Source organism: Falco punctatus (genome assembly GCF_963210335.1).
Source record: "Falco punctatus genome assembly, chromosome: 3".
Lineage (NCBI taxonomy): Eukaryota > Metazoa > Chordata > Aves > Falconiformes > Falconidae > Falco > Falco punctatus.
Window position 1 is genome coordinate 33,399,016 of NC_137582.1, and position 24,692 is coordinate 33,423,707.

General features: G+C 38.8%; 1 long non-coding RNA gene across 1 annotated transcript; it reads left to right on the forward strand.

Moving 5' to 3' along the window:
- Positions 1–6: 6 nt before the first annotated feature.
- On the forward strand, positions 7–24,160 carry LOC308061609. The gene is made up of 2 exons (XR_013927296.1): positions 7–17,652; positions 17,685–24,160. It is a non-coding gene; the product is annotated as an uncharacterized lncRNA (long non-coding RNA).
- The last annotated feature ends 532 nt before the right edge of the window (positions 24,161–24,692 follow it).

Here is a 24,692-nt window from a genome sequence, read left to right on the forward strand (position 1 = left end):
CCACCCCCACCCCTCTGGATTTATTTCAGTCCAGGACCAGTTCATTTTCTTTACATGTAGGTGGAACTTGAGCGACTCTAGTCATACATATTGTTGTTACTGACTGGTATCACCTGCCCAGTGATGTGTGGTAGAACCTTGGAGGCAGGTAACTTTGAGATGGAGGTGAGCATTGGTATTACAATGAGATTATTTCACCTGAGGAAAGTAATTTTGCCACAGCGGTTGGTTGAGCAGCAAACATCTCATAGATTCTTCACATGACAATGTGCAGCTTCACTATGCAGCTTATCTATGCAGCTCATCAGCTGTGGTGCCATCAAGTTCCCATTCCAGCAGGGAGTACAACAGACCCTGGCCACAGTCTGCTCCACTCCACCCTCCGTTACCCCTATCAGCACGTGCTGAGCTGGCAGGGTGTGCTGCTTAGGGAGCCGCGGTAAAGTAGATTCCGTGTGTGCCAACCATCCTGAAAGTGATAGCTGTATTTTACCCTAAAAAAAGCCTTCTGTAATACTATGCCTCTATTAGGTCCCAGTTTTCCCTAATTGCCCCCCCAAGTAATTTTCCCACAGAGGTGAGTGTCAATCATTCATAACTAATTTTTCAGCAGCACACATATAGAGCTGAGTGATATTGATATGAAAAGCCATCATCAGGTCTACAGATAAATGGCTCAATTGCAATTGTGTGAAAAGAATAGAAGCAGTGGGATTGAGGGGTGTTGATTCCATGTGTATTGCAGCTTTGATAAATCATGTGAACTACAGCTATTTAGGCAGTGGATGAACAAATTACCAGTAGCAATGTACGTAACATGTACATCCTGGGCTTGGAACTCTACTTTCACCTCTGGTTGCCGTTATCTGACAAAGCTGTTGCATGGCATATAGAGATGCGAGGATAGACAAAGGGTTCTTATTTACCAAATTTGTACTATTTTACAGGGGGTGACAGTAATGAGTTTTCCAATATCCAGAGACAAATAGGTCTGAAAGATTAGATATTTCGCTTAGACTGTGCTTGCTAATTCCCTCCAGCAGTTTTTCAATTGCATATACTGAACTGACACAGTCAAGTTTGATCTCTTGTAGCACACTTTTTGTAGCAGCAGTTTTCAATGCTGAATCACGTCCCTTTCCTGTAGGTAGTTTGAACTGAGCATTGCAAAAACTGACGTGGTGGTTCCTCTTTCCTGGGCTTAGGGAAACTGCCGTATTGTTATAGGAAAGAGAAGGTAAACAATACTTTGAAAATTTTTGTAATACCTCTTTATGAAGATGATTTACTACCTTCAATACATAAGCTCCTACACATTGAATCAATGCACAGGTCCCAATGTACTGGACTGTTTCCTCACACAAAAGACCCTGTGTCTCAAAACCTGATCTAAAAACTGTTAATTAGGAAATTTCTTCCATATATACTAGCTGATTTTTTTTTGTCTTACAAGAGCTTGGAATGAATCAGGCATATAAAGTGTGGGGAAGAAAAAATATAATTTCCAGTTCTCAGATGGATTTATTGGAATATAAAGTGTTTAAATAATTGCCTGAGGCTGCACTAGTCGATTTATTCCACCGGGAAGAGTTTGTGTCCAGTCCAGGATCCTAGGCCCACAAGCACATCCCTTCACTCAAAGTGGTGTTTTTAATTCAGAATAGTTGACTCTCTGGTAGTATAGGTTAATCACAAATAAAGCACCAGCACAAGCACCAAAATGTCACTTTAAAGCCTGCAGTCTTCTGTTAGTATCCAGCTGTTCCAACAGTGGATTATAGGAAGGACAAAGAAAGACTCTCACAATTCTTTGGAAAACAATCCTTAGAGTACTTCATCTTAATACTGTGCAAAGGTACTCCCTCAGTTGCCTGAGTGCAATGAAAATAAAGATGGTATAAATGAAGCCACAGCAGCTTGAATACGATTTCACAGCCTGGGTAGCTCTCATTTGAGGAAGTCTAACTTGAAACAGGTAAACTAAATAGCTCTGGTAAGTCTTCAATACAGATTTATGCACCTGAGAATCTGAAGATTGAACTCAGATATTTTGAGACTCAACTGCAATACTTTATCCATAAGAAATATCCCTTTCTTTCCAATAATGGAAAATTCTAGTCTTGGATAGGGAAGGACTTATGTGATAAGATGTCTAGCTGAGTGTTTGCAGTAAAATTTACACATCTAGCATAAACAAAATATTTATCATGATTTAAAATTTTAATTGCATTATATATAAAATATTGAGTCCTAAGACATATTGATGTCTTAAGAAAAACAGAACATACAGTAATACTAGAAAGTAAGATCATTCCAAAGATGTCCTTTTTTTGTGTGTTTTTAAGGTGGTTAATATTAATTTGAATTTATTTAGGTGGGTTTTTTGGGTAGTCAGACACTTTTTCTCTGAATATTGAAAGTTTCTGACAATAAAAAACAAAATTAAAAGCTTTGGTAAAATTAAGATTGTTATGTAATGGCCATTATGGTGTACGCTGTTTGTCCTAAAATGTGATCAAATATTGCTTACAGCTATGAATAATTTTTAGAAAAATGGTTGTTGTTAACTTGAATAAAAAACTTGTTGATTTAAGACAGTCAGACCAACATTGACTTGATTAGTCCTGTCAGTGCTTTTGGAGATAAATTTCCTTCCAGTGGTGTACAAAATTTATAAACTTTTTTTCTAGTACTAAAATGTTGTCCTGATTATATGGACCTAGCACTTAATTTTTTTTACATTTACGAGGGTCACTTTGTACTGCTGCTTCATGCAGATTGTTCCTACTTAGCTTAATGGTCTCTTTCTTTTTTCACTCCTGACCTCTTGAGCCTACTGCTGTTTGTAAAATCTTTTCTGTAATCACCATTTAGCAACCATTATTTAGTGACCATTTTTATTGATTTTTTATAACTGTGTATATCACTGGAAGAAATGTTTAATGAAATAAAATTAATTCCTATCTTAGGGCAGTGTTAACAGAGAGAACTTTCACAGGAATGTATTTCACTTTGAAAAAAATAAAGGTTTAATAGCCTATCTGAACACCACCTCCCCCCCCCATAAAATGCTCTTCTACTTATAATCCCCCTTGATTCTTTGATCTGTTAACTCTTTTGTGTTGTTTTTATTTAAAAGTCAAGACTAGTGCTGAGACAAATATTTGTAAGTCAAAAATAAGGCTAGGGCTGGTTAAAAGGGCTGTTTTTTTCCTCATTTGTGGAGGAATGGGACGGCTGAAACCTGCAGCAGTGGATGTTAATTTCTGCATTTCATCTTGCATTTTTAGTGCAGAGCAAGGGACAAAGGTAGGTTCGTCTCTGCTCTCTTTCACAGAAATCCTCATTAGAGTCTGTGTTTTCAGACAGTGAAACCCCTGGCCACGTGAAACCAATAACCTTCATTCTTTCTGTTGAATGTTGACCTGTCCACCTTGGGCAGATGAACTCTATCTACCTCACAGCTTGTATAACTTTCTGTCCATTTTTGTCATACTTCAGCAAACTCTGCACCTGTGCTTCTGTGTTGTACTTTCTAGTTCAGTATATGCTGAGTGTAACAGAACCATAACAGGGATTTAAACTGAAAAGTTTGCAAGGAATGGTAACATCATATTTTCTATTCCTCAGCAATGAATGGGGAGAGGCTAAACACAAATAATGGTTTATAGTATAAAACACCTGTTAGCAGCTGGTGCTCTGCCTTGAATCTGCAGCCTGGCAATGCTGACAGATTACCTTTTTGTGTTGCTTGGTGCCCATCAACTTGCTGCAACTAGCTGTACTTCAGGCACCGTGCGTGTTTACACTGAGAAATAAATACTTTAACACCTGCATGTTAGAAATATAGAGACACATTCATCTTCATTTTGTGACGTGATTGCCTTTTGCGTTAAGAAATCAAATACCTATAGCTATGTTTCAAGAAGAGGAATTGGAAGTACCTCCAACTCACACACTTACCTTGCCTTCATGATTTGCTGTCACTGTAAAGACAAGCATTGCTTCAAACAAGTGATCCATCTGCCAGAGTATAACACTTTGTATAGTTAAAATTTCACCTCTAGATGACAGACTGTAGGTACATTCCCAGGGTGAGGTCATAACTGGTCAGTGGTGGGGAGGTCCACATTCTACCCCAGCCATGGTACAGTGGCATCTCGCATCCCCTGATGTCCACCCCCTGTACTTTCTTGCACTGTTTAGCTTCTCTCAGCCACTAGCTTGAATTTTACTTAAGGCACTACTCAAACCTTTCTGTAGTGTAGTTTAGTTCTTTTTGTAGTTGTTTTTTCCCCTATTTTTATTCTTCAACATTTAAATTTACTTCCTTTTCTGGGACTCTTTTTACTCATACAGCTTCTACAGCTATGCCATCTGGCTTAATGTCATTTTTCACCTGAGGTGATGCTTCAGCTTGGTTCAAGAAAAGTACTTTGAGAAACTTCAAAACTTCATCTTTAGCTCTGTACTAGAAATTTGAATTCAAGTGCTTAGTTTTTTACTTTGGCTCCACAGCCTTCAAAGAAGAACCCATTCAACTTGTGATTTGTACTGGGTTTGCATGGCAATGTTTTGGTAGTGGGGGGGCTACAGGAGTGGCTGCTCTGAGAAGCTGCCAGAAGCTTCCCCGTGTTTGATAGAGCCAATGCCAGCCGGCTACAGGACAGACCTGCCACTGGCCAAGGCTGAGCCCATCAGTGATGGTGGTAGCGCCTTATGGAATAACATATTTAAGAATGGGGGGAAACCCCTGTGCAACACCAGCAGCAGCCAGAGGAGAGAGGAGTGACACCCAAGTCAGTGCAGGAGGGGCAGGGGGTGCTCCAGGGGCTGGAGCAGCTTTCTGATAAGCCATACATCAAGCCTTGGAAAGGATTGTACTTCTACAGCTAATGTCTTGGTTAAATATGTGGAAATAAGCACTCACTGAATTGACACATAATTCACCTTGTCTATATTTATACACCTTTTGGTTGATTCTTCTCTGGACAAGTAGATGACCATTTTTATTTCCACAGATGACTATTTTTATTTGTTTCCTAATTTTCTTTGGCAATACTTATTTCCCCAGTGCAAATGAAAACACACATTGTAATGTTACTTGTCAAAAGATTTCTTGAATGCACATGTTGGCAACATCCTGCAGAAAAAGCTAATTGAATAAAGTTGTATTGAACCGCTGTGAGAAAGAAAATCATGTAAATACATAAATGAGAATATATTACACCACTAATATTCAGGTACCACAAAAATATTTAATGTTGTAGCAAAGTATTTGAAATATGTCATGGGACACTTACCAAAAGTTTGCTTGGCAATGAACAAGCACAAAGACAGACAATTAAACTTGCATGCTCATTCAAATGGTTATAAAATTATGTCTTCTGAATGTTCAACTGTGGAAACACACTTTATTAGTATATTTCACTACAGATAATATGAAATTAATCTTAAGAGACACACCAAAGTTACACGGATGCACGTGATCTTTTTGGACATAATAATGACTTGATAGTGAAGAATACACGTATGGGTTATACTCCTGATTCTAGAACAAATATGCATGTTATTCAACCATTTCCTCCCCTCCCCCCCCCCCCCCCCCCCCCCCCCCCCGCCCATAATTCCCTGGATTTCAATGGAATGACTTGCAGAAAAAAAAGTTTTCACTGAACCTGAGGAACTATATCAGATATTGGGGTGGAATTTCTCTTAGCTTCAGACTGTTAGACTTTAAAATAGTAATAACTTTCTTCCTTATTTTTGTTAAGATAGAACACAACTTTTAAAAGTGATAAATTCTTTCAGAAATACTGGTTTTATGCAATACCATACCAAAAGGTGCAAATTGTTTAGATAGTACTTGTAAAAATAGACTGTATGTTATGTAAAGATTCATATATGACTTTTAAGTGAGGTTTTGGTTTTCTTCTGCTTGGCAGATTCTCCCAGCTTTGAAGAATATCTAGAGCTTCTGGTTTTGTAGCATTCAGACAATCAGTGAGCCAGACTTGTCTCACTTTACCAAAAGATGTTTTGATCAATCTCTGTACGAACATTTGTCTTCATATAACTTGAGTATGGCATGAACACCACCACATGACTGGAACAAAATAAGGAATACTTACAAACTAGCTTATGTGAATTATATATAGGGAAAAAAAAAGAGTAAAGGTATTGTGATAAAGAGAGAGGAGGTGGAGGATAATGACAACAGTCCTGGAAGTCTTTGCACAAAAAGAGGCCCCTGTATCCAACTTGGCTAGCAAAAAAATGAGAAGCACTAGAGATGAGTCATCCAGCTTTCTCTACAGGCTTGGCTTCTGCACATGCGTAGGCATGAGTGCGCGTTTGTGACACATGCAGAACAATCTACCTCGCACTGTGGGTCTGACTATGACAGCAGCCGCTGAATGTGCTCCAAGACTGAACATCAGTGAAGAAAAGTTATTTTATCTGGTCTATATGTAAGGCTCATAGTGACATCCTGAAATGTGTTAAACAATGTGAAAGCTGTCAATGGTAAGCCCATCAAACCCAGAATGAGTTATACATTTTTCAGTGAAATAGAAGTGTTCCATTTTTTTGTTTCTGTGAAGTCTGGGGCAAGAGTATACTGGTTTGGGGGACGTCTTCAGTGAAATGAATGTAGTTGTTAAAAATCTTATGCTTTCCTTTTGAATCAAATCTTTACAAAGAGACATATTTTACTTTATTAGTAATCTTGTAGCTTGTAACAAGGGTCTTAAGACAGATTCTTTTTTCACTGTACTTCAGCTAAAATGTTAAGCCTTGTGTCTTTTTATAGGTTTTATAGCTGCTAGTTAAAAATACATATGCCACTCCCTGTAAACATAAGTGAGAAAAAGGAACAGTCTAAAAAGTGCTTTATGGCTACAGATCCTTAAATAAGTGACATTTAACACTACCCCCCCAAAAAAAAAAGAAAAAAAAAAGAGAAAAAAGAACAAAGAAGAGGGCCAATTTCAGCTCACAGGACTGCAAAGGAAACTGAGAAACTGCCAGACTGCTGCACAGAGAAGAGGCAAGGGGAGGACTTACAGAGACAACACTCACCTGTGCAGAGTGTTGCACTTCAATCACCTTGCACGTAAGATCAAACACAGTCTGAGCTGAGTTCCTGGTAAGCCTCCTCCCCTGGGGGAGGGAGATCCAGTTCTTACACTTGCACTTTCAGGGGAGGAACTTGAGGAACAAGACTTTGTTACAGTCTCTAGGTAGTGGGAGTCTAACACCAGTGGAAGGCTTGTACTTTGGCTTGGCAAGCTGGTGTGCTGAGCGATCGATCGTGCGTAAAGAGCCAGTCTGAAACTTTTAGCCATGTGGTTCTGACCATTTCAGGAAGAGCTTTCCTTAGAGGCATGAAAGCTTTGTTTTTATTCCATGCCATTCCGAAGTCCTCATCTACCTCACTGCAAAAGTACATGCAAATTATACAGACATAAACCCAAATATATTTGGCTGAAAATAATTATTCACAGCAAATTAATTGCCATTAGAGCCATTTGGTCCAAGAAACACTTTTAAGGTTCAATAACTTTTTACATCTGGTGTGCTTACTGTCTTGAAATATTAAATAACTGATATTCATTATAATGCTACCCATAAAATGAGAACTTCACATTCCTTGTTCCCAAGGAGTTTATTTATCTAAACAAAGTGTCTGGCCACCCCTGGAAGCAGCTGGTTTCCATTCTTCGTTCCACATATTCTTACAGTAACTAATTAAAGTGTAGAAGAGATGTTGTCCTCCTTCTACAGGTGAAAAACTAGGGTTCAGGGAGAGCAAATAATTAACTGAAGTAACAGATTCTGTTGCAAAACAGAGGCTTGAACTATACTCCACAGGGTCTAAAGTCTACATACTGAATTAACCATAAAATAACACATTTGTCTCTAATGAGGATAAATATATTATCATGCTATTGCCAGCTGGTACCACAACCTAAAAAAAAAAAAAAAAAAAGAAGCAAGCTAACAATTCTAGGATAAGATGCTCTGCTGAATGATTATTATTAATTTTATATTTGTACTGCTTTATCACTATCATTTGGGTGATTTGGGTGTATATTTATTATGTGGCATTTTTAACACATCACAAAATCCTTGGTCTGAAAGGGTTTTAGCAGATTTCACAGTCTATCTCCATGAGCCAAAGAAGAGTTAATTGCATTTGTGTTATCTCTAGATAAACATTCACATCAGACTTTCAGTAGTGCAAATTTCACATTTCCAGTAACTTATTCTGGTGCTTTACTACCATTACATTACAAAGGTTTTCCAGGTATCTAACCTGAACCTTCATGCTGTCTTTTAAGATTCTCCTGTTTACTGTGAACATGAAGAATATTTTATTCTGTCTCTTACTATAGATTATTGTAGTGATATGCATACTAGTAACTGCCATGCTCTCCCTCCAGACTCCTTTTCTTTAGGCTAAGCAACCCAAATTCATTAAATCTTTAACACCTACACACCTAACCATTCCTGCTGATCTGCTGAGGACTTCCTGCTTTTGTCCCACATCCTTCCTGAATATACTCCAGGGGACATCTCAGTGGAGACAGGTAAAGAGGAAGGACCTCACATGCGGATCAAAAGAAACTGCTCACTACAGGAGGCAATCTGTCTATCTGTCTAGCTAGCTACCTTTTTTTCCTGCCTAATATTTTTGCTGTTTTGAAAGCTAACCTGTAAACGCTGGTGCATGACAGAAAAAACTGGGGGGAGATGGGGGTTTGTGAGGGGAAAAAACTCTCTTGTGTATAATTCCCTTACAGGGCTGGGTGGGTCCTGCTCACATTTTTTATTGGCACTTAAGTCAGTGTTTGCAAAAATACATCTTTGTTTCCAAGGCCTCAAGCAATTTGAAATTAGCCTCTGTGACTGCTAGGTCTGGAAACTAACCAAGAAAATGGTTCTTTTTAAAAATCTAATAATGAAATGGAACCTAGAGTGCCAGGAATGTTTTATACATGATACTCTGCCCTGCCGTGCTATTTATCTTCATGGCTACTATACATCGCTCTTAAGTTATACCTCTCAACGTTGCAGAGATAAATGCCTCATCACAACAGTTCATTATGTATTCTCTCTCTAGGTATACCTTCCATGAAATAGAGACGCATTACCCAAACATTGCTGATGCAAGACAATTTGGGAACAGTTGCCCGTTTTGTTAGAAAACAGCAGGCAGCAGTGGCAGAGGACATTTAGGACCAAAATCCACAGGGCCAGAGCTGAAGGCTAGAAACATCCTTACTCTAAAGGAGCTCAAACACTTGGCTCCTGCAACTTAATAATGGTCAAATAAGCCAAGGTGGGATCCTGAGCTTCACTGCTTGCTTGAGATTTTCCTCATCTCTGGTATACTGTCTGAGTCTTAGGGCTGGATTTTTTCCATGGTCTGATTAGAGTTGTCTTTTTTCATGGAGAACAATGTCAAGGAAGATACCAAGTATGTAGCAGCAGCTCTTTGATGCTCCACCACAAGCTTAAAGTGTTGGGAATGGAGAGAATGAGTGATAGGTCAGAGAGCTTCAGAGACCAGACGTCTCCTGGAAGACACGGTGTAGCTAACTCCATCAGTGATATGCGGACCGAGTCAAGAAGAAGATGGACACAAGATATGGAGGATAATGAGCAGAAAGTGCAGCAATCAACTATCTTCAGGACAGCGGAGCTGAAAGTTTGTCAAGGTATAAGTATATATATGCATATCACGTTACTAATAAAGGTGAACAAAGCTTTTAAATTCACATGATGGTGCTTGCAGATCTCCATTTTTGTTTTAGAACAAAGATATTGTCATGATGGACCAGTAAATGTTTTTTTCTACATTTTGTAGAAAATTAATTTTGTAGAACCTCTGATGAACCTGGATACGTATGAGAGTTTAAGTGCTTGTAATCAAGATATTACTATCTAATGGGTTCATTTTCAGGCAGCTAATCCTACAGTTTCTACATCAAGACAAAAAGGAAGTGCTTTAGCTTCAAAAATTTCAGCATGTTCTAATTCCTTGAGGAAAAAAAATAAAAAAACTAAGATAGTAAACAGACCTTAGTTTGGAGGGTAAAACTGGGCATTTAGACAATCTCACTAATTATATAGAATAGTTGTTCACTTTTATTTTAAAGGAAAAAGTACACCTGTGTTTCCATGGTATACTCAGTATAGCTCTGAGGATTTTATTTTCTATTAGCTAAAATCACTCTCCTTATTTGTAATCTGCATCAGGTTTGTCTTCTGGATTAGTACATTCACCTAACATAATTTTCACCAAATAAGGAATACATGTAATATATGATAATTAGCCATTCTGCAAGCTTTTATTTTTTTTCAGATTAAAGCACTGTAACAGCTGCCAACAACTGAGCAGAAAAAGCAGAAAAAGAATGTTCATGTCAAGTATAATATGAGAAATGTTTAAAATCAAGAAGAATGTTGGAAAATGCAAAATTTTGTTGTAAAAAGCTGCATATCTTATTTGAATACTGTATTGTGTATGGGAGCAGCACAGAGGACTGAGCATTTCTGTGACAAAATGTCATCATTACTGGAGTTTATTAATATTTTTTTAAATATATTTTATTGACTTTTGGGTTTTTTTTGTGACAGTGCTTTTTTTCCTGGGGATCTCAACATACTTCACAGAAACTAGCTTAGTGCTTACTTAGTACAACAATAATTTAAAAAAAATTATTAAATGCATTTGAATCCAAGATAACTAATAAGTGAAACTTACACTGAAGGGAAATGAAAGTGGAATCCTGAACCATGTCTTACCTACAGTCCAATTCCAGTCTGTCAGATGAAAGTGTTGTCAAGACACTTGTGTTTGACTCTGTCTCCCTCTCTAGTTAGACAAAAATTACTATGGCTTTTAAAGAATAATCATTTCAAATAAAGTAACCTTTTCAGTAAATTACAAAGTGATAAGTTAATACAAACTCTTCCACTGCAGAAATACGTTTGCCTTTCCTGATATCTTATTTGGAACTTTTGCCAGCATGTTCAAGATTAAGCAGAGACGATTTTTTGCTGGGTCAAAGCCTTAGAGATTATTGTGCCAGGAAAGGTCTCACTATTTCGCTCTCTCTTTCATTTCCTATTTCTTGCTATTTTTGATAGCAGCTTCTAAATTAGTAAATATCTCACTTTAGGGAGCAAGCTATATGACCTGAAATGTATTAGGCTTTTCCAAACTGAAAACGCTGAAGTGCAGAAAGGAAAAATATTTTATTTGAAAAGCACTATCTCAGCTCTTATCAAAGTGTAAAACCAGCAGGAAAGGTTGATATTTACAATTTACTGCCCATTTTACCACTGATCACTTTGATGCCATACTACAGGGCTCCAGCAACGGGACTAGACTACCTAAAGAGTCAGACAGCTCTAACAGTGTGATTGCAGACCACATCAGTTCATAGGATCAAAATCTTAACACATATTGCTTTTCCTCTCACACTTCATATATCTTCATTCCCTGCAACTCCATTACAGTACTTGGAACACTTTTACCTTTCTGGTTTGAGCATCTTCTTGAGCTTAGCAGCTACTAACTGTGCAAGTAGAGCTGCTAGTCATGCTTAGCGTATGAGGAGACCCCAGGCACATACATATGTCCATAGCAGACAATGCTTGATTAAATCTTTGGATAATTGGAAGGGTTTTTAGGAATCTGTACAACATATGTCTTTTTTAAGAATGTTTCTACAATTTCATTTTTTTTCCCATTTCCATTCTCTGCATGCAGCCAACAGGAAAACAGTCCTTTTCCAAGGCAAAGAAATGCTTTGTGATGGGAACAGTTAGTAAAGATGTTGCTTCCCTTTTAAATGTAGTTCATGGCATTTCTTAGTTTTCTTAATGAATTCTGCTGTGGGAAACAGCCAGAAGAAGCAGCAAAGGGGAGAAATCTTCCTGATCACAGATCCTTAACAAGATGGAACAACACCTGAGAAGGATTTTACAATTTCTAGCACATTTCAAATACTGTGACTCTGACATGCTTGACATCATACCATCATGGTGATTTGCTTCTGTAACTGCATGAAGAATAGGGAAGACATATTGATTTTGTCCAAATCAGATCTGCTTAATGATGTTCACTATTTTACTGCTGCATTTACCCCTGATATTCCAGCTTCTGAGTAGTTGCAATGATCTCATATTAAAACCAATGAAATCTCACAGCACTGTCCAAACTAGCCAGCTACAACAAGGTCTTTCACCACCTCATACCAGCACACTCTTCATGTCAGTCCCTCTGCTGCCTTCTCCTCATCTCACCTCTTCCAGGGAATGTGTTCTCTCTCTTCTCTCTGCTTCTTCCTCTCTCCCCTTCTTCCTCAGCTGCTCTCCCTTCACTGGCTCTCAACCACTTAACAGAACCAGCCACACCTGCACCCTACCTACATTGGCCAACTTGACCACCATGAAGCCAACCCACAGCTGTATATTATCAATGCTAATTAGCCCAGCCTCATTCCTCTACAATGAAATGCTTTCCCCCATTACCAATTAAAAAAACCCAAACAACTACCCACAATAAAAGCAACAACAATAAAAATAATTTCTCAAAAATAAGCCACCTTCTCTTCTTTTAGAAAATGTTGTTTTCACTTTCCTTAAGTACAGATTTTTTAACCAAAATCTTACTGACCTGAAGTCAGTATAGGTAATAGTCTGCCTCAGAACAGTGAATACTTTGAAGGTCTGCATCTTGCTAACCACTGGGATTTAAAGTATTTCATTCCAATAAAGCAGGTTCATAACTGGATTATGTATGGCAAATCTATTTCTGGTTTCCTGTCTTAACAGAGATGATAATATAGAGATATTGGCAGGATAGCAGACTTTCCATAGTGGAGAAATAGTTGAGGGCAATGACTGGGTTGACAAATATGAAAATACATCACCTAACATAATTTCATTTGATTGCTACTATCATGTTGTTGTTATTATTTAAGTTACATTCACAGATAACAGTAACCTAGATCAATGAAATTGAAATAAGTGTAAAAATTAAATTTGCTTTAAACTCTTTTCTATTTTTTATGTTTTATTCAGCTTGGCCACAGGAAATAAATGGGTTGGGTTTTTTTTTTTGTTGTTTTTTTTTTGTTTGTTTGGTTTTTTTTTTTTATAGTTAACACTGTGGAGGTATAATATACAGCAATTATTGGAAGGAAATCTTGTGAGATAACCTAAAACTTGTACAGTTACCACCTGTAGGTATTATTAGATGCCAGGCTCAAAGTTGTAACATATTTTATAGCATATTAGCAGGTTCTTTGTTTCCTACATGTGTATCACACATATAATAAATAACTATTACTGTTTTGTGGAGAGGAAGCTCCACAAGTGGCCTGTGAGCATAGAGTCGCTTCTGTGGTTACCCATGTACGTTGGTAGAGATATAAGTACTGCACAAAAGCAGGACAAAGAGTGGAAGGGTAACCAGCTGAGGAATGTGTGACTGTCCCAGGAACTGGTGAGCTCCAGAGGCCAACAGTCCTGCTGGATCTGCAAGAACAGAGAAGCTCGGGACACCAAGGGCCGGACCAAAAGTGTGGAAAGCCACCAGCACATATGGGCACCAGCAAGGAGCTGCATGATTTGGACCTTGTGTGGGAAGGTGGAGACTGTTGTTTGCAAAGAAAGACTACAGGGTGACGTTCATGTCTGGTGGGATGAGGGACTCTTGGGATCTTTCTGAAGACCAGCCCAGAAGCCACTGGCACATCTGGATGAGCTGTTGCTTCTGCAGCTGGGGTTCATGCCTTAACTCCAACCAGATAATTGAGGAAATCCAAGTACTTGGAGCACTTGGGGAGTGAACTGCATAAGAAGTAAGTGAATGCACTGGGTAGAGAGATGTTTGCTATTAATAATAACAGTTTAATTATGTTAACGGTTACAGCTTAATTAATGAAAGGTGTTTTAATAGACAGTGGTTGTTATCTGTGCTTCTCCCTGACTCAATCAAGGAAATCAAGGAAAAGGAAATCTACAGCTAGTGTATATAGTGGAAGGTTATACAGAAGAAAGATTGGATCTAATTAGGGTAAGAATACTGAAACTCAGAGTTTTTCCTCAAGAGTTACATAGAATTCCTTCTCACAAAAGCCAAAACTGATTTTGCTGTCATTTTTGTGTGACCAAGATTTCACTTTATGCAGTCTTTTGCTATAAACAATTCTTTATCTTAAAAAAGTATAGAGATTAGATATTCAGAATTCATGAATCTTCTTAGTTCTGATCTGCTAAAAAAACCCCAACCAATAACACTGTGCCTTTTTAAAAAATGGGATTTACCTGGCAGGGGAGAAGATGGAAAGAACAGAAAGGGGAGTAGAGATTTTTCACAATCAAGTATGAGACTAAATCAACTGTCTTGTGTAATCTGGAGATGACCCAGAAATATTATATTCTAGACGGACAGGAATTATTTAAATAATTATATCAAAATCAAGAATAATAATCTGAGACTATCAATGTTTTAAAAAATTGCCACATGACAATGCAGTTTTACCCTGGCAGCTTGTGTCTGAGGTTAGGGGTTAAAAATGAACAATTTGTTTAAGCCAACAGAATGTTACATTAGTGCCTCCATTTAAATATAATTATGGACAATTCGAGAAACTGTTTTTATTGATGAAATATAGTAAAGTAATAAAATATATACAAAAAGCAAAACTTTATTCAAACTTTTTATCTGCGATTTTGAAAAGTCATTAGAATTTTTTTGTTCTTTTGTCCTCTTGTCCTGGCAGGATAAAAATGTCTATTCATCCTGCAGATCAGCCTGGTTTGTGAAACATTTTAATAATAACAATCTGATAGAATGCTCCTCCAAATCAGTGGAAAAATAACCTTAATTTACTATTTGCTGTTGAGTGTACCCTCAGTTATGGGAACAAGAAAATGGCAATAGCTGTATGAAGTCATAGTGATATTGCATTGTAACTCACATTTTCAAAGACCGGTGTTTGGTAGGCTGGTGTCACACTTGTTTTTCTGGGGCAAAGCATAACCTGTATTCCTGCAACCTGCAAAGTCCTGGAGACTGAGTAAAAATCCAGTGTCTTGAGAAGATATGCAAAGTCCTGTGTGGGTGCAGGTAAGAACATGCATACAACAGTGGTTTTGGAAAATTTCCATGCTGTCAACATGTTTAGGAGCCTGTTCTGTCTGATTGTTTAGGGTTATTTTCTACATTATTAATAACTACCTAAACAACATAATTCTTCTACTGTTTCTTATCCCAGAATCACCAAAAACTGAGTGAAAAGTGTGCCTGCTACTTTTACTTAAAATCAGGAAATGGTATCTATTACGACACCTACTGATGGTGGTCAGTTTGTGTGGTCAATTAAGATCATTGCACACCTACAGGAACATGCACTAATATCTCCCTTAAAAATATTTACATTTTTTCACACCTTCATCCCCTTTTATATGCACATGCTTCATACTTATACCTGCAGGATTTGGAGGAAATTTAGTCTTCTACATATAAAAATAAAATACATATGTATAAATACTTGGTAATACCAATGTGAAATAATGCATCCATTTCTGAAGCAGTGTTTAATTATATTTCATCTAACACACACACATACACATTAATTTAGAAATATCATTATGAAGCACAATAATCAGGAGAAAATCTCAAGACGTCATCACCTTAATATGGATGATCTTCTGATTGCTTTGTTTTCAGTTCTGATATGCTACCCTGTTGAAAATATTTATGAAGTAAGCATTATTTAATGAGAAAACTTCTAATTGTTGTGAGATGATCATAAAATATGAATAAATGCCAGAACATTAATTGCATTTGTTCTGCAGATAGGAAACTAATAGTAAATGAATTAATAGCAAAATTAGGCCATCACAGATAAGCATACACAGAGAATAATTATTTTGAAATGTGAATGCAGCTGTGTAGATCTGCAATATCCATTTCACACTCAATCTGGAGGTTTTGAAATTTCTGGTTTGCTCTGGCTTGGAAGAAAAACAAAATACTTCTGGATTTTCTATGAAATATCTCTCAAAATTTTGCAGCTCAAGTAGAAGTTGCATGGTAATTTTGAAAATTTTATTTAGAATGGTAAAATAGACAATTTCTTAAACAAGTATAATTTCAAAGAAATAAAAAATATGTTCTCCATATATAAATATTTAAAAGATTATTGAAACTCTTCATACCTCTTCCTCAGTATGTTTTGTTTAAAATAGCTAAATTTTTAGGATAGCTTTATTTTAATGCTGTAAAGCTTTTGAAATATTTCCAGCTCTCACGAGCACACCTCCAGGGTGCCTCTGAATGCTGATTGCAGTCTTTAACTGCAAGGTCTTTACAGTTCATTTTCCCACTGGAACTATACATCTTCAGCCTTTGTTACTCATCATTTCTGCCTTCTGATTTTCCGACCTTAATTTGCTTTTTGATAGCATGGTTACATAGAGGCCAGGAAAACAAAGGAAGCCTATTTGGACTTGTTGGCAGCAGCACAGAATTCCAATTTTGGGTTGATAAGTTCCAGGAGAGAACAGTCTGAAGCTGACAGATCATTTTCATGGACCCCAAATTTTTGTGGTCAGTGGATTACTGTAAGCCATCAAGACTTCTCACCATCCACTCAGTATGCATCTTCACCTTTGAATCAGAGGTGAAAGCACTGCAGTAGGGACGTTGTTCCAGGGACCAGCTATGTCTGGTCTTATGTGCTTGAGTCTCTTGAGGCACTAGAAGTTTGCAGACCATGATTTGTTTCCACGATTTCCACCTATGGGTATGAGCATATTAGAGACATCCGTACCTAAGGACTAGTGACAGAAAATGCCAACCAGCCTCTGAGGCTGGACTTCTCTTGCTCAGATATTGTCACACACTGGAAGAAAAGGGTCACGCTTTCTTAAACCAGGGAACACTGATAAATAAACCATGGTAAATGGGTAAAGGGGCAAGCTCAAACCTCTGCACCCCCAAAATAAAAATATATCAGCAAGTATTCTGCTAGGGAGGGTGTGTTTTAAATCTCTGGTTTGTGTTTTTCTTCTCCCTGAAGCCCTCCAAGAGCTATACTTCATCACTGTGATGGGTTTGCATGGCAAGGTTTTGGTAGCGGAAGGACTACAGGGGTGGCTTCTTTGAGAGGCTGCTAGAAACTTCCCCTATGTAATGAATGCCAGCTGTCTCCGAGATGGACCCACTTCTGGCCAAGGCCAAGCCTATCAGCAATGGTGGTAGTGTCTCTAGGATAATTAATTTAAGGGGGAAAAAAAGTAATTGTGTAACAAATTGCAGCCAGAAGAGAAAAGTGAGGATATGTGAGCATACACCAAGATCAGTGCCGAAGCAGAGGCAGGAGGTGCCCCAGGTGCTGCAGCAGAGACTTCCTTGCAGCCCATGGTGAAGGCTGTAGTAAGGCAGACTGTGCCCCTGCAGCTCATGGAGGTCCATGCTGGAGCAGTTATCCACCTGCAGCCTGTGGAGGACCCCACGCCAGAGCAGGTGGGTACCCAAAGGAGGCTGTGACCCCACGGGCAGCCCGCGCTGGAGCAGCTCCTGGCAGGGCCTGTGGCCCCATGGGGAGAGGAGCCCAGGCTGGGGTAGGGCTGCTGGACGGGCTGTGACCCCACAGGGGACCCACGGTGGAGCCGGCTGTGCCTGAAGGACAGCACCTGGTGGGGGGGACCCATGGTGGAGTAGTGTGTAAAGAACTGCAGCCTGTGGGAAGGACCCACATTGGAGAAGTTAATGGAGGACTGTCTGCTATGGGTGGGACACCATGCTGGAGCAGGGGAAGAGTGCGAGGAGTCCTCACCCTGAGGAGGAAGAAGGAGCAACAGAGACAGCATGTGATTGCCTGACTGTAACCTCCATTCCCTGTCCCCTGCACCACTGGATAGGGAGGAGGTAGAGAAAACCAGGAATGATGCTGAGCTCAGGAAGAAGGGAGGGGTGGGGTAAAGTTGTATTTAAGTTTTGGTTTTATTTCTTATCATCCTGCTCTGATCTGGATGGTAATGAATTAAACTATTTCCCCCAAGACAAGCCCGTTTTACCTGTGATGGTAATTGGTGAGTGATCTCCTTGTCCTTATCTTGACCCACAAGCCTTTTTGTTTTATTTTCTCTTTTCTGTCCAGCTGAGGGGGGGGGGGGAGTGATAGAGCAGCTTTGGTGGGCACCTGACATCCAGCCAGGGTCAACCCACCACAATCGCTCCCCACAGCTCAAAGGTGAAGTCCTGCCCCACCTTTCCCCACCTGCAGTGGGGCAGGCTGAGGGGCTGACTGCAGAAAGGGACTTCATAGGTGGTGTGAGCGGAGAAGCAACCGTGGCAGGAATGTAGTACATGGGATTGCTCTTTTTTTTCTTCTTTTGTGTCTGTCTGTGGCTGTAGCTGTTACTTTTTACCCTTGTCCAGCTCTTTCTGTGGCTTTTGGGGGGAAAAAAACCCCAAACAGCTGGACTGCATTAGTAGTTTGCTGAAGACCAAGTGGGAAGGTGTCCTAATTTACTTGCAAAGGGCCAAATGAAGAGATTCATGGTCTGAATCTAGTGAGGAAGACAAGATGGGAGAGAAAAATTGTGTAGCACCTTTGTGAACCTGATAGGGCCACAGACCATGTAGATGGTGCAGTAATTATTTTGCATTACTTTGCTTCCTTTTTGCTTTCTACTGGTCTGAAAGCATAAAAGTTATCACATTTTGTCTTATCAAACTATCCAATTTCTGGTAACAGGGACAGCTCAGAGGAAAATATAAAGCGCATGATAAACACTGTCGTCTGAATAATCTTTTTTCTTGCATATCTTCCTGTATTTCAGTAATCAGTAGTTAAAGCCCTCTTACCAGGAGTTTCAAGAAGAGTCTCACATTTGATTTTTAAGTAAGATCCTGCTATATTTAGAGAAGTAGAAATAAAGCATTTGTTAGATGCAGTGAAAACCCCTTTTAATGAATAAATATAGTCCCACCACTTGAGGCTGCTTTGTGACACCTATCTCCAAGAGTTTATAAATAAAGTTTGTTCTGAGTGGAGCTGGACAGCCTCGCCCTTCCTCCCTGCCTGCTGAAAGCAGGATGTGTTTTCTCTTTCTGTCTATTATGGCCTTCTACATAACTGTAGAGTATTCTGTCTTTTCCTTCTTTTTTAAAGGTAACAACCAAAGATTGTAAATCTGAAACAATACTTTTTCTGTCATCTTTCACCTCCATCCCTTCTACTTGCTTGCTTCTGTGGTTTTATATATTGGGACCTACTGGTGTCTGGCATGTCTATCTTTTGTGTTTGTTGTATTTTCTGAGGAAGGCACTGAGAAGGCCAAGAGCAGAATTCTCTTCTACTTACAAATCAAAGATGAAAGCAACCTGACCTTGTGATTTTCCAGCTGAATGGGAGTCAGAAAGTTGAAATACTGCTTACTAAGCACAGGAACTATTATTTTGCTAACAAGCTTGTCTAAATTAACTGGAGGAAAAAAGTATAAAATGAAGCTTAAAATGTTTAGGTTTGATTTTTTCTTTGGAGAGGAGGTGAAAGCTGCATAATTTTTCATTATTACTATTTGCTCCCCCAGAGGTAAGGTTAGGTCAGCATTTGCAGTTTAAACCCCTCTTTCCAGAGGTTAACAACTCAGCTGTAACACTTCAGTCTCAGTTTAACATTTGGCAGAGTTGCTGCCTTGAAATAATACCTCTGGTACATATATATAATACCTTCTCCCAAAGGGTCTTGGAGCACTTTAACACACAAACTGTGTAATGGCTTATTTCATCCATTGTTAAAATCCAGCTACTTTTGAGGTAGAATATAGTCTCAGAATGCAGAGATCTATGCAACAGTTTAGATAAGGAAAGAATGATCATGCTGAACTGAAACTACAAGAGGAATTATTATATTCTCATACCTGCAAAATTCAGAACATTTTGGTTTTCCTGGTATTTTAAGTGAGTGACATTTTCCATTTATCTAGAAATTTTGTAGTCAGAGCAATGACAAGATTTGAGATCAAATTAAAAGGACAAAGATTTTCTTATTACTTTGAATTCTTCCAATCATTCCTGCTTGCAAAACCTTGTCTAGTACCTTTCTATTCAATGAGATTATGGTCTTAGTTATCTAACTGCTGCTTAAGCACAATGGAACATTTTTAAAAGTACAATAAAATTTAAATCTCAGATTAAGCTAATAAATGTTAAACATGGCTATAATTAGCTCAGTACTTTCTAGTAAAGAATCAGCCTTCTGGCACTGACTTGAAAAAAAGAGGACTATTTGTCAGTTTGCTAGTTCAGCAGGATGAAGTAATAACATTATTGTCAAGAACTTGTCAAGACAGACAGTGGTTGTCAAAATATCCAAATCCATGTGCTTGAAGTTAGGTTCGGGTTCACTGTTTAGTCACTGAAATAAAAATCAGGTGATTTTCAAACCTGCTGACCATAAAGGGAATAAGTGAAGGAGCTTGAGCTATCTGATTATGGACTGGAATTTACATGGGTACCTTTATGAAAAAATCCTTGAGAGGGACCTGTGGAGTTAACATGTCAGAAAATCAGGACATGATTACAATATTGAAATACAAAATTGAATTAAAAAGTGTGCATTGAAAAACTAAGCACTTACCTCTCTGCCCCCTTGCAGTGCTGTCTAAGGCTGTATCTATACCACTTAAGAAGGGGCACTTGCTTGCAGTCAAGTGGGCGGTTTAATTATTAACATGCTCTTTGGAAGAGTTTTTTCCCTTGCCAGAGGAATAGCATTCATCAGGAACAGTGTCCAAGAGACAATTTAGACATCGACTTCCCATTCTGGGAAGTGAAAGGGAGGATTTGGGCTTTTGGGTGTACCTTGTCCAAAGACTGAACATTGACCCTGGCTTGCTCTGTAGCCCGGGTATGGACATGGCCCTGGGCGTCTCCGGTGCTGACTGTCCAGACTTTGGTGAAGTGTAGGCAAGGGCAAAGGACCAAGTCACTGCAACCAGGGCAGTTCTGAGGAAAAAGTAGGAAACATTTAGTCTAAGGAGGGAAGCCCTAGAGACTCTCAGAGCTCTTCAGAGCCTTAGTTGGTAGAAAAAATTGCTGTATGAGGTGCTTAAATTCAGCCTAAATCTTGCTTTAGGCCTGTAGGTCAAAAGAGTTTTAATATGGGGACATAGCATGTCTAAACATATGTTAAAAGTGATGGCAAATGAGCTCTGGATTGAAGCAGTACCTCAGCACTAACCCTGTGTTTATCTGCTTGCTACTACTAATCAATTTATAAGACTGTGCCAGCAGACTCCAAATGCGAGCAGAATCGTTTTGAATCTGTCCATGATATATTATTTACAGGTACCGAGAGGCTGTGTTCTGATCTTGTTTTTCATGGAATGAATCCCAAACAATGTCAAATGAATTTTTTCAAATAAAAATTAAGCCAATAACAACATTAAAATACCTGTTGGTTAGGCTAGTTTATAGATACCTTAGAACCAAGATAAAGCTTATGCTTTGATGGTATTCTTTGAGAAAACATTAAGGTAACAAACATAGGTCTTGACACCTAAAAATGCCTTTGTGACAGTCAATTCAAAGGAGCTTTGCAGACTTTGTAGCCCTGAAGCTGCTGATTCTGAGTGACAGTTAAATCAGATCTGGCTCTTCTCTTACAGCTTAATCTCTCTTAGCTTGGGAAAAATGTAAAAGGGCCATAGATCAAGGAGAGGTCTAAGCTGGCAAAGAGAAAAGACAGGGAAAAGATTACCTAAATTTTCAAAGTGACTGATGATTTTGGATACTTCAGTTTTGGGGCTCTTGATTTTAGACAGCTTAATGAATCTTTATAATCAGAGTGCAGTTGCTCAGCACATTATGTTTGAATCCCCAAGGAAAGTCTTATAAACACTTTTAAATCCAGACTAAAGCCAGAGAATTTCAGTGGAAGGTGAAATATTGCAATGCTCCCAGGTTTTTAGAAAGAGGTCAGTAACAGCTGGGGTTTCCAGATGTCTTGCAACAAGAATATTTTCCCTTCTCTTTTTATTCTTTTCTTCAACAGGCATCCAGTTCAAAGCCCTCTAATCCTCTCTGCTTGAAGTTCCTTGGTCTCTGGGAGCAGTGCGGTTTGGCTACCCCTGCTCTACAAGCATGGTATGAGCGTTATCTCCTCCAGTGACAACACTGAGCTGTTTCTTCCTGGTTGCTTTTTGTTTTATATAGAAATGCTCTCAAGCTTTCCAGTATATACGTATAAATTACACCTCACCTCTTTGATCCACTGCCATTTGGATGGGACAGAGGGTTCTTCCTCCCATGGAGCTCCTGTCCATGTCCTCCTGAAGCCATTCAGTTAGTTCTTTTGTGCCAATAGCGTACCCTGTTTTCTCCTGCTGCTGCCTCATCTCCTGGGTTTTCTGTCAGGCCAGTGCATGCCTCCAAGGCTTTCTCTTCCCTCCAGAAGCTAAGATAGTGTCCCAGCAGCCTTGCCCTCAAGGGATGAGCTGCCAGAAGGGGGTCTGGCTCCAGCTCAACATATGGAGGCTCATTTCCACCTTACCTGCTCAGGCTCAGACCAGGAAGTCCCTGTGTTTCCATAAAGAAGAACAGCTCCTCTTGGCTTCCATGTTGTGCCCATGACCCTGACCCATGACTTCACAGCCCCTCCTCCCAGCCTGACGCCAGCCAACACTCTATACTCTGTGCATCGGCAGCACTCAGGGAGCATCACATGTTTGCTTGCTACTGAGATCATTGCAGACCACTGCACACTTTCCACTGCAGACCACTGCACACTTTCCAAGCTTTAGACTCCCCAGGTAATCCACATGGTAAGGTAAGTAAGGTTTTGAAAACAAAACCATTTTATCTGGCACTTCTGCCTAATTAAAAAAGCTCCCCTCTGCCCTGCTAAGCTGGCGTGCTGCACAACACTCCTGGGATAGCAGAGGAGCTACGCAGTATTTGCGTGTGTTTCACAAATGGACACAAACTGATTTTTTTTTTTTTTTCACAATTTAACTTCTGCAAGATAAAAAATAAAAAGAAAGTAACCCCCCAAATTATATGTATTTGGGACATGTTGTATGGTAGGAACTTCCACGTTTTAAATTTTCCTATTTTCTTTCCCACAATAAAACCCAAACAAAACAAAACAAAGCAGAAAAATGAAGAAAAAAACCCCAAATCCAAAACAACTAAAACCCCCCCAAAAAAACCCCCAATTTTCCAGAAAAATCCAAAAAAGTGTAAGACTTGCCCTGGGGATTTTGGAAATTCTTTCTTCAAAAAGCGATCAAAAGTCTAGTGCAATGGCTTGGGAGTGAATGGTGTGGGTTTACTTTCAAGTTACAAACTCTGGAAGCATTGGGATTCTTGTCAGCCCTATGGTGATTCTGCAGGCAAACTTGGAGGGCTCCAGCTCTTACTTGCTTGTGCATCAGTGAAATGCTTGATGACTGAGATCTTGCTGTAAGAGACAATTTTTTACATACTTTATTTTTTCATTAAGAAAGTCAACACAAAGTATACAAACAGTTCTGATGCTAAACCAAGAAATCATTTTCTAAAATTGTGACTATTATCAAGGCACAGTGGATGGACACCATTAAGCTCCCCTGCTACATGCCTTGCATTGAAACTGAACTCAAGGCTGGTTTTTTTTTCAGGCTTTTTGTGCCAGTTTATGCTAAGAAGAGTGCTTGATTGCTTAAATCCAGATGGAACCACCTTTCATGGATTACAGAGTATGTGAACACTAGAATTATTTTTTTGCTAGATCAGCGACATCCACTGATTCTGTCCTTAACACGCTCTTGTATTATGAAAAATTACATTTGTCTCTGGAAACTGTATGATTCCATATATGGGATACAATGTCTAGGCTTAATGAGGTGCTTTACGGACACAATTCAACATTAACTTTGAATTTCCTGGCTTTTGTTGATTTTTGTCACAACCTTTACATTTTTAAAACATAGAATCATTACATTAACAAAAATAATCTGTATTTTAACCAAGATTTATTATACCCCAGTGAGATAATCCTTGTTTTCACATTTCAGTAATAAAACAATTTATTTCCATGCAGCTGAACAGTAAAAAAAAAAAAAAAAAAAAAAAAAAAAAGTGTGATAGATCTGAATGAAAAATAATAGTTCCTAACAATCACAACAAAAAAGTAGACCTTTACAGGAACTTAAAAGAAATCTTAATCAGCCCCAAAAATAAATATATAAAATCTCTCATTCTGACAGGTTTGTGATATACTTTGCTTATTCTTAAGTACAATGTAATACAAAAACATTGATCTGACCTGCTCTTTTAAAAATTTTCTGGAAGATCTAGGATCTGACATCCCTCCATGTATTCAGCTGCTGGGCAGACTCAGAATAAGTGACAGAGTGGTCAGCTACCACGAGCTCCTTAGAGGGAATTACTGTTGTATCACTTACTATTTTGCCATCTCTCATCTTTGTGCAGATACCCAGATGACAAGAGTATGGCAAGGCATGTGTATCCTAAGCACCACTGGTGGCACATGGCTTGTAAGGCCCTCTAACTGAGATATATATATATATATAAAGTGTATCAACATTCTTCTTGCACTGGGTCCCAGGTGACCTATTTTGATATAACTAGAAGCAGATCAGAGCTGGGA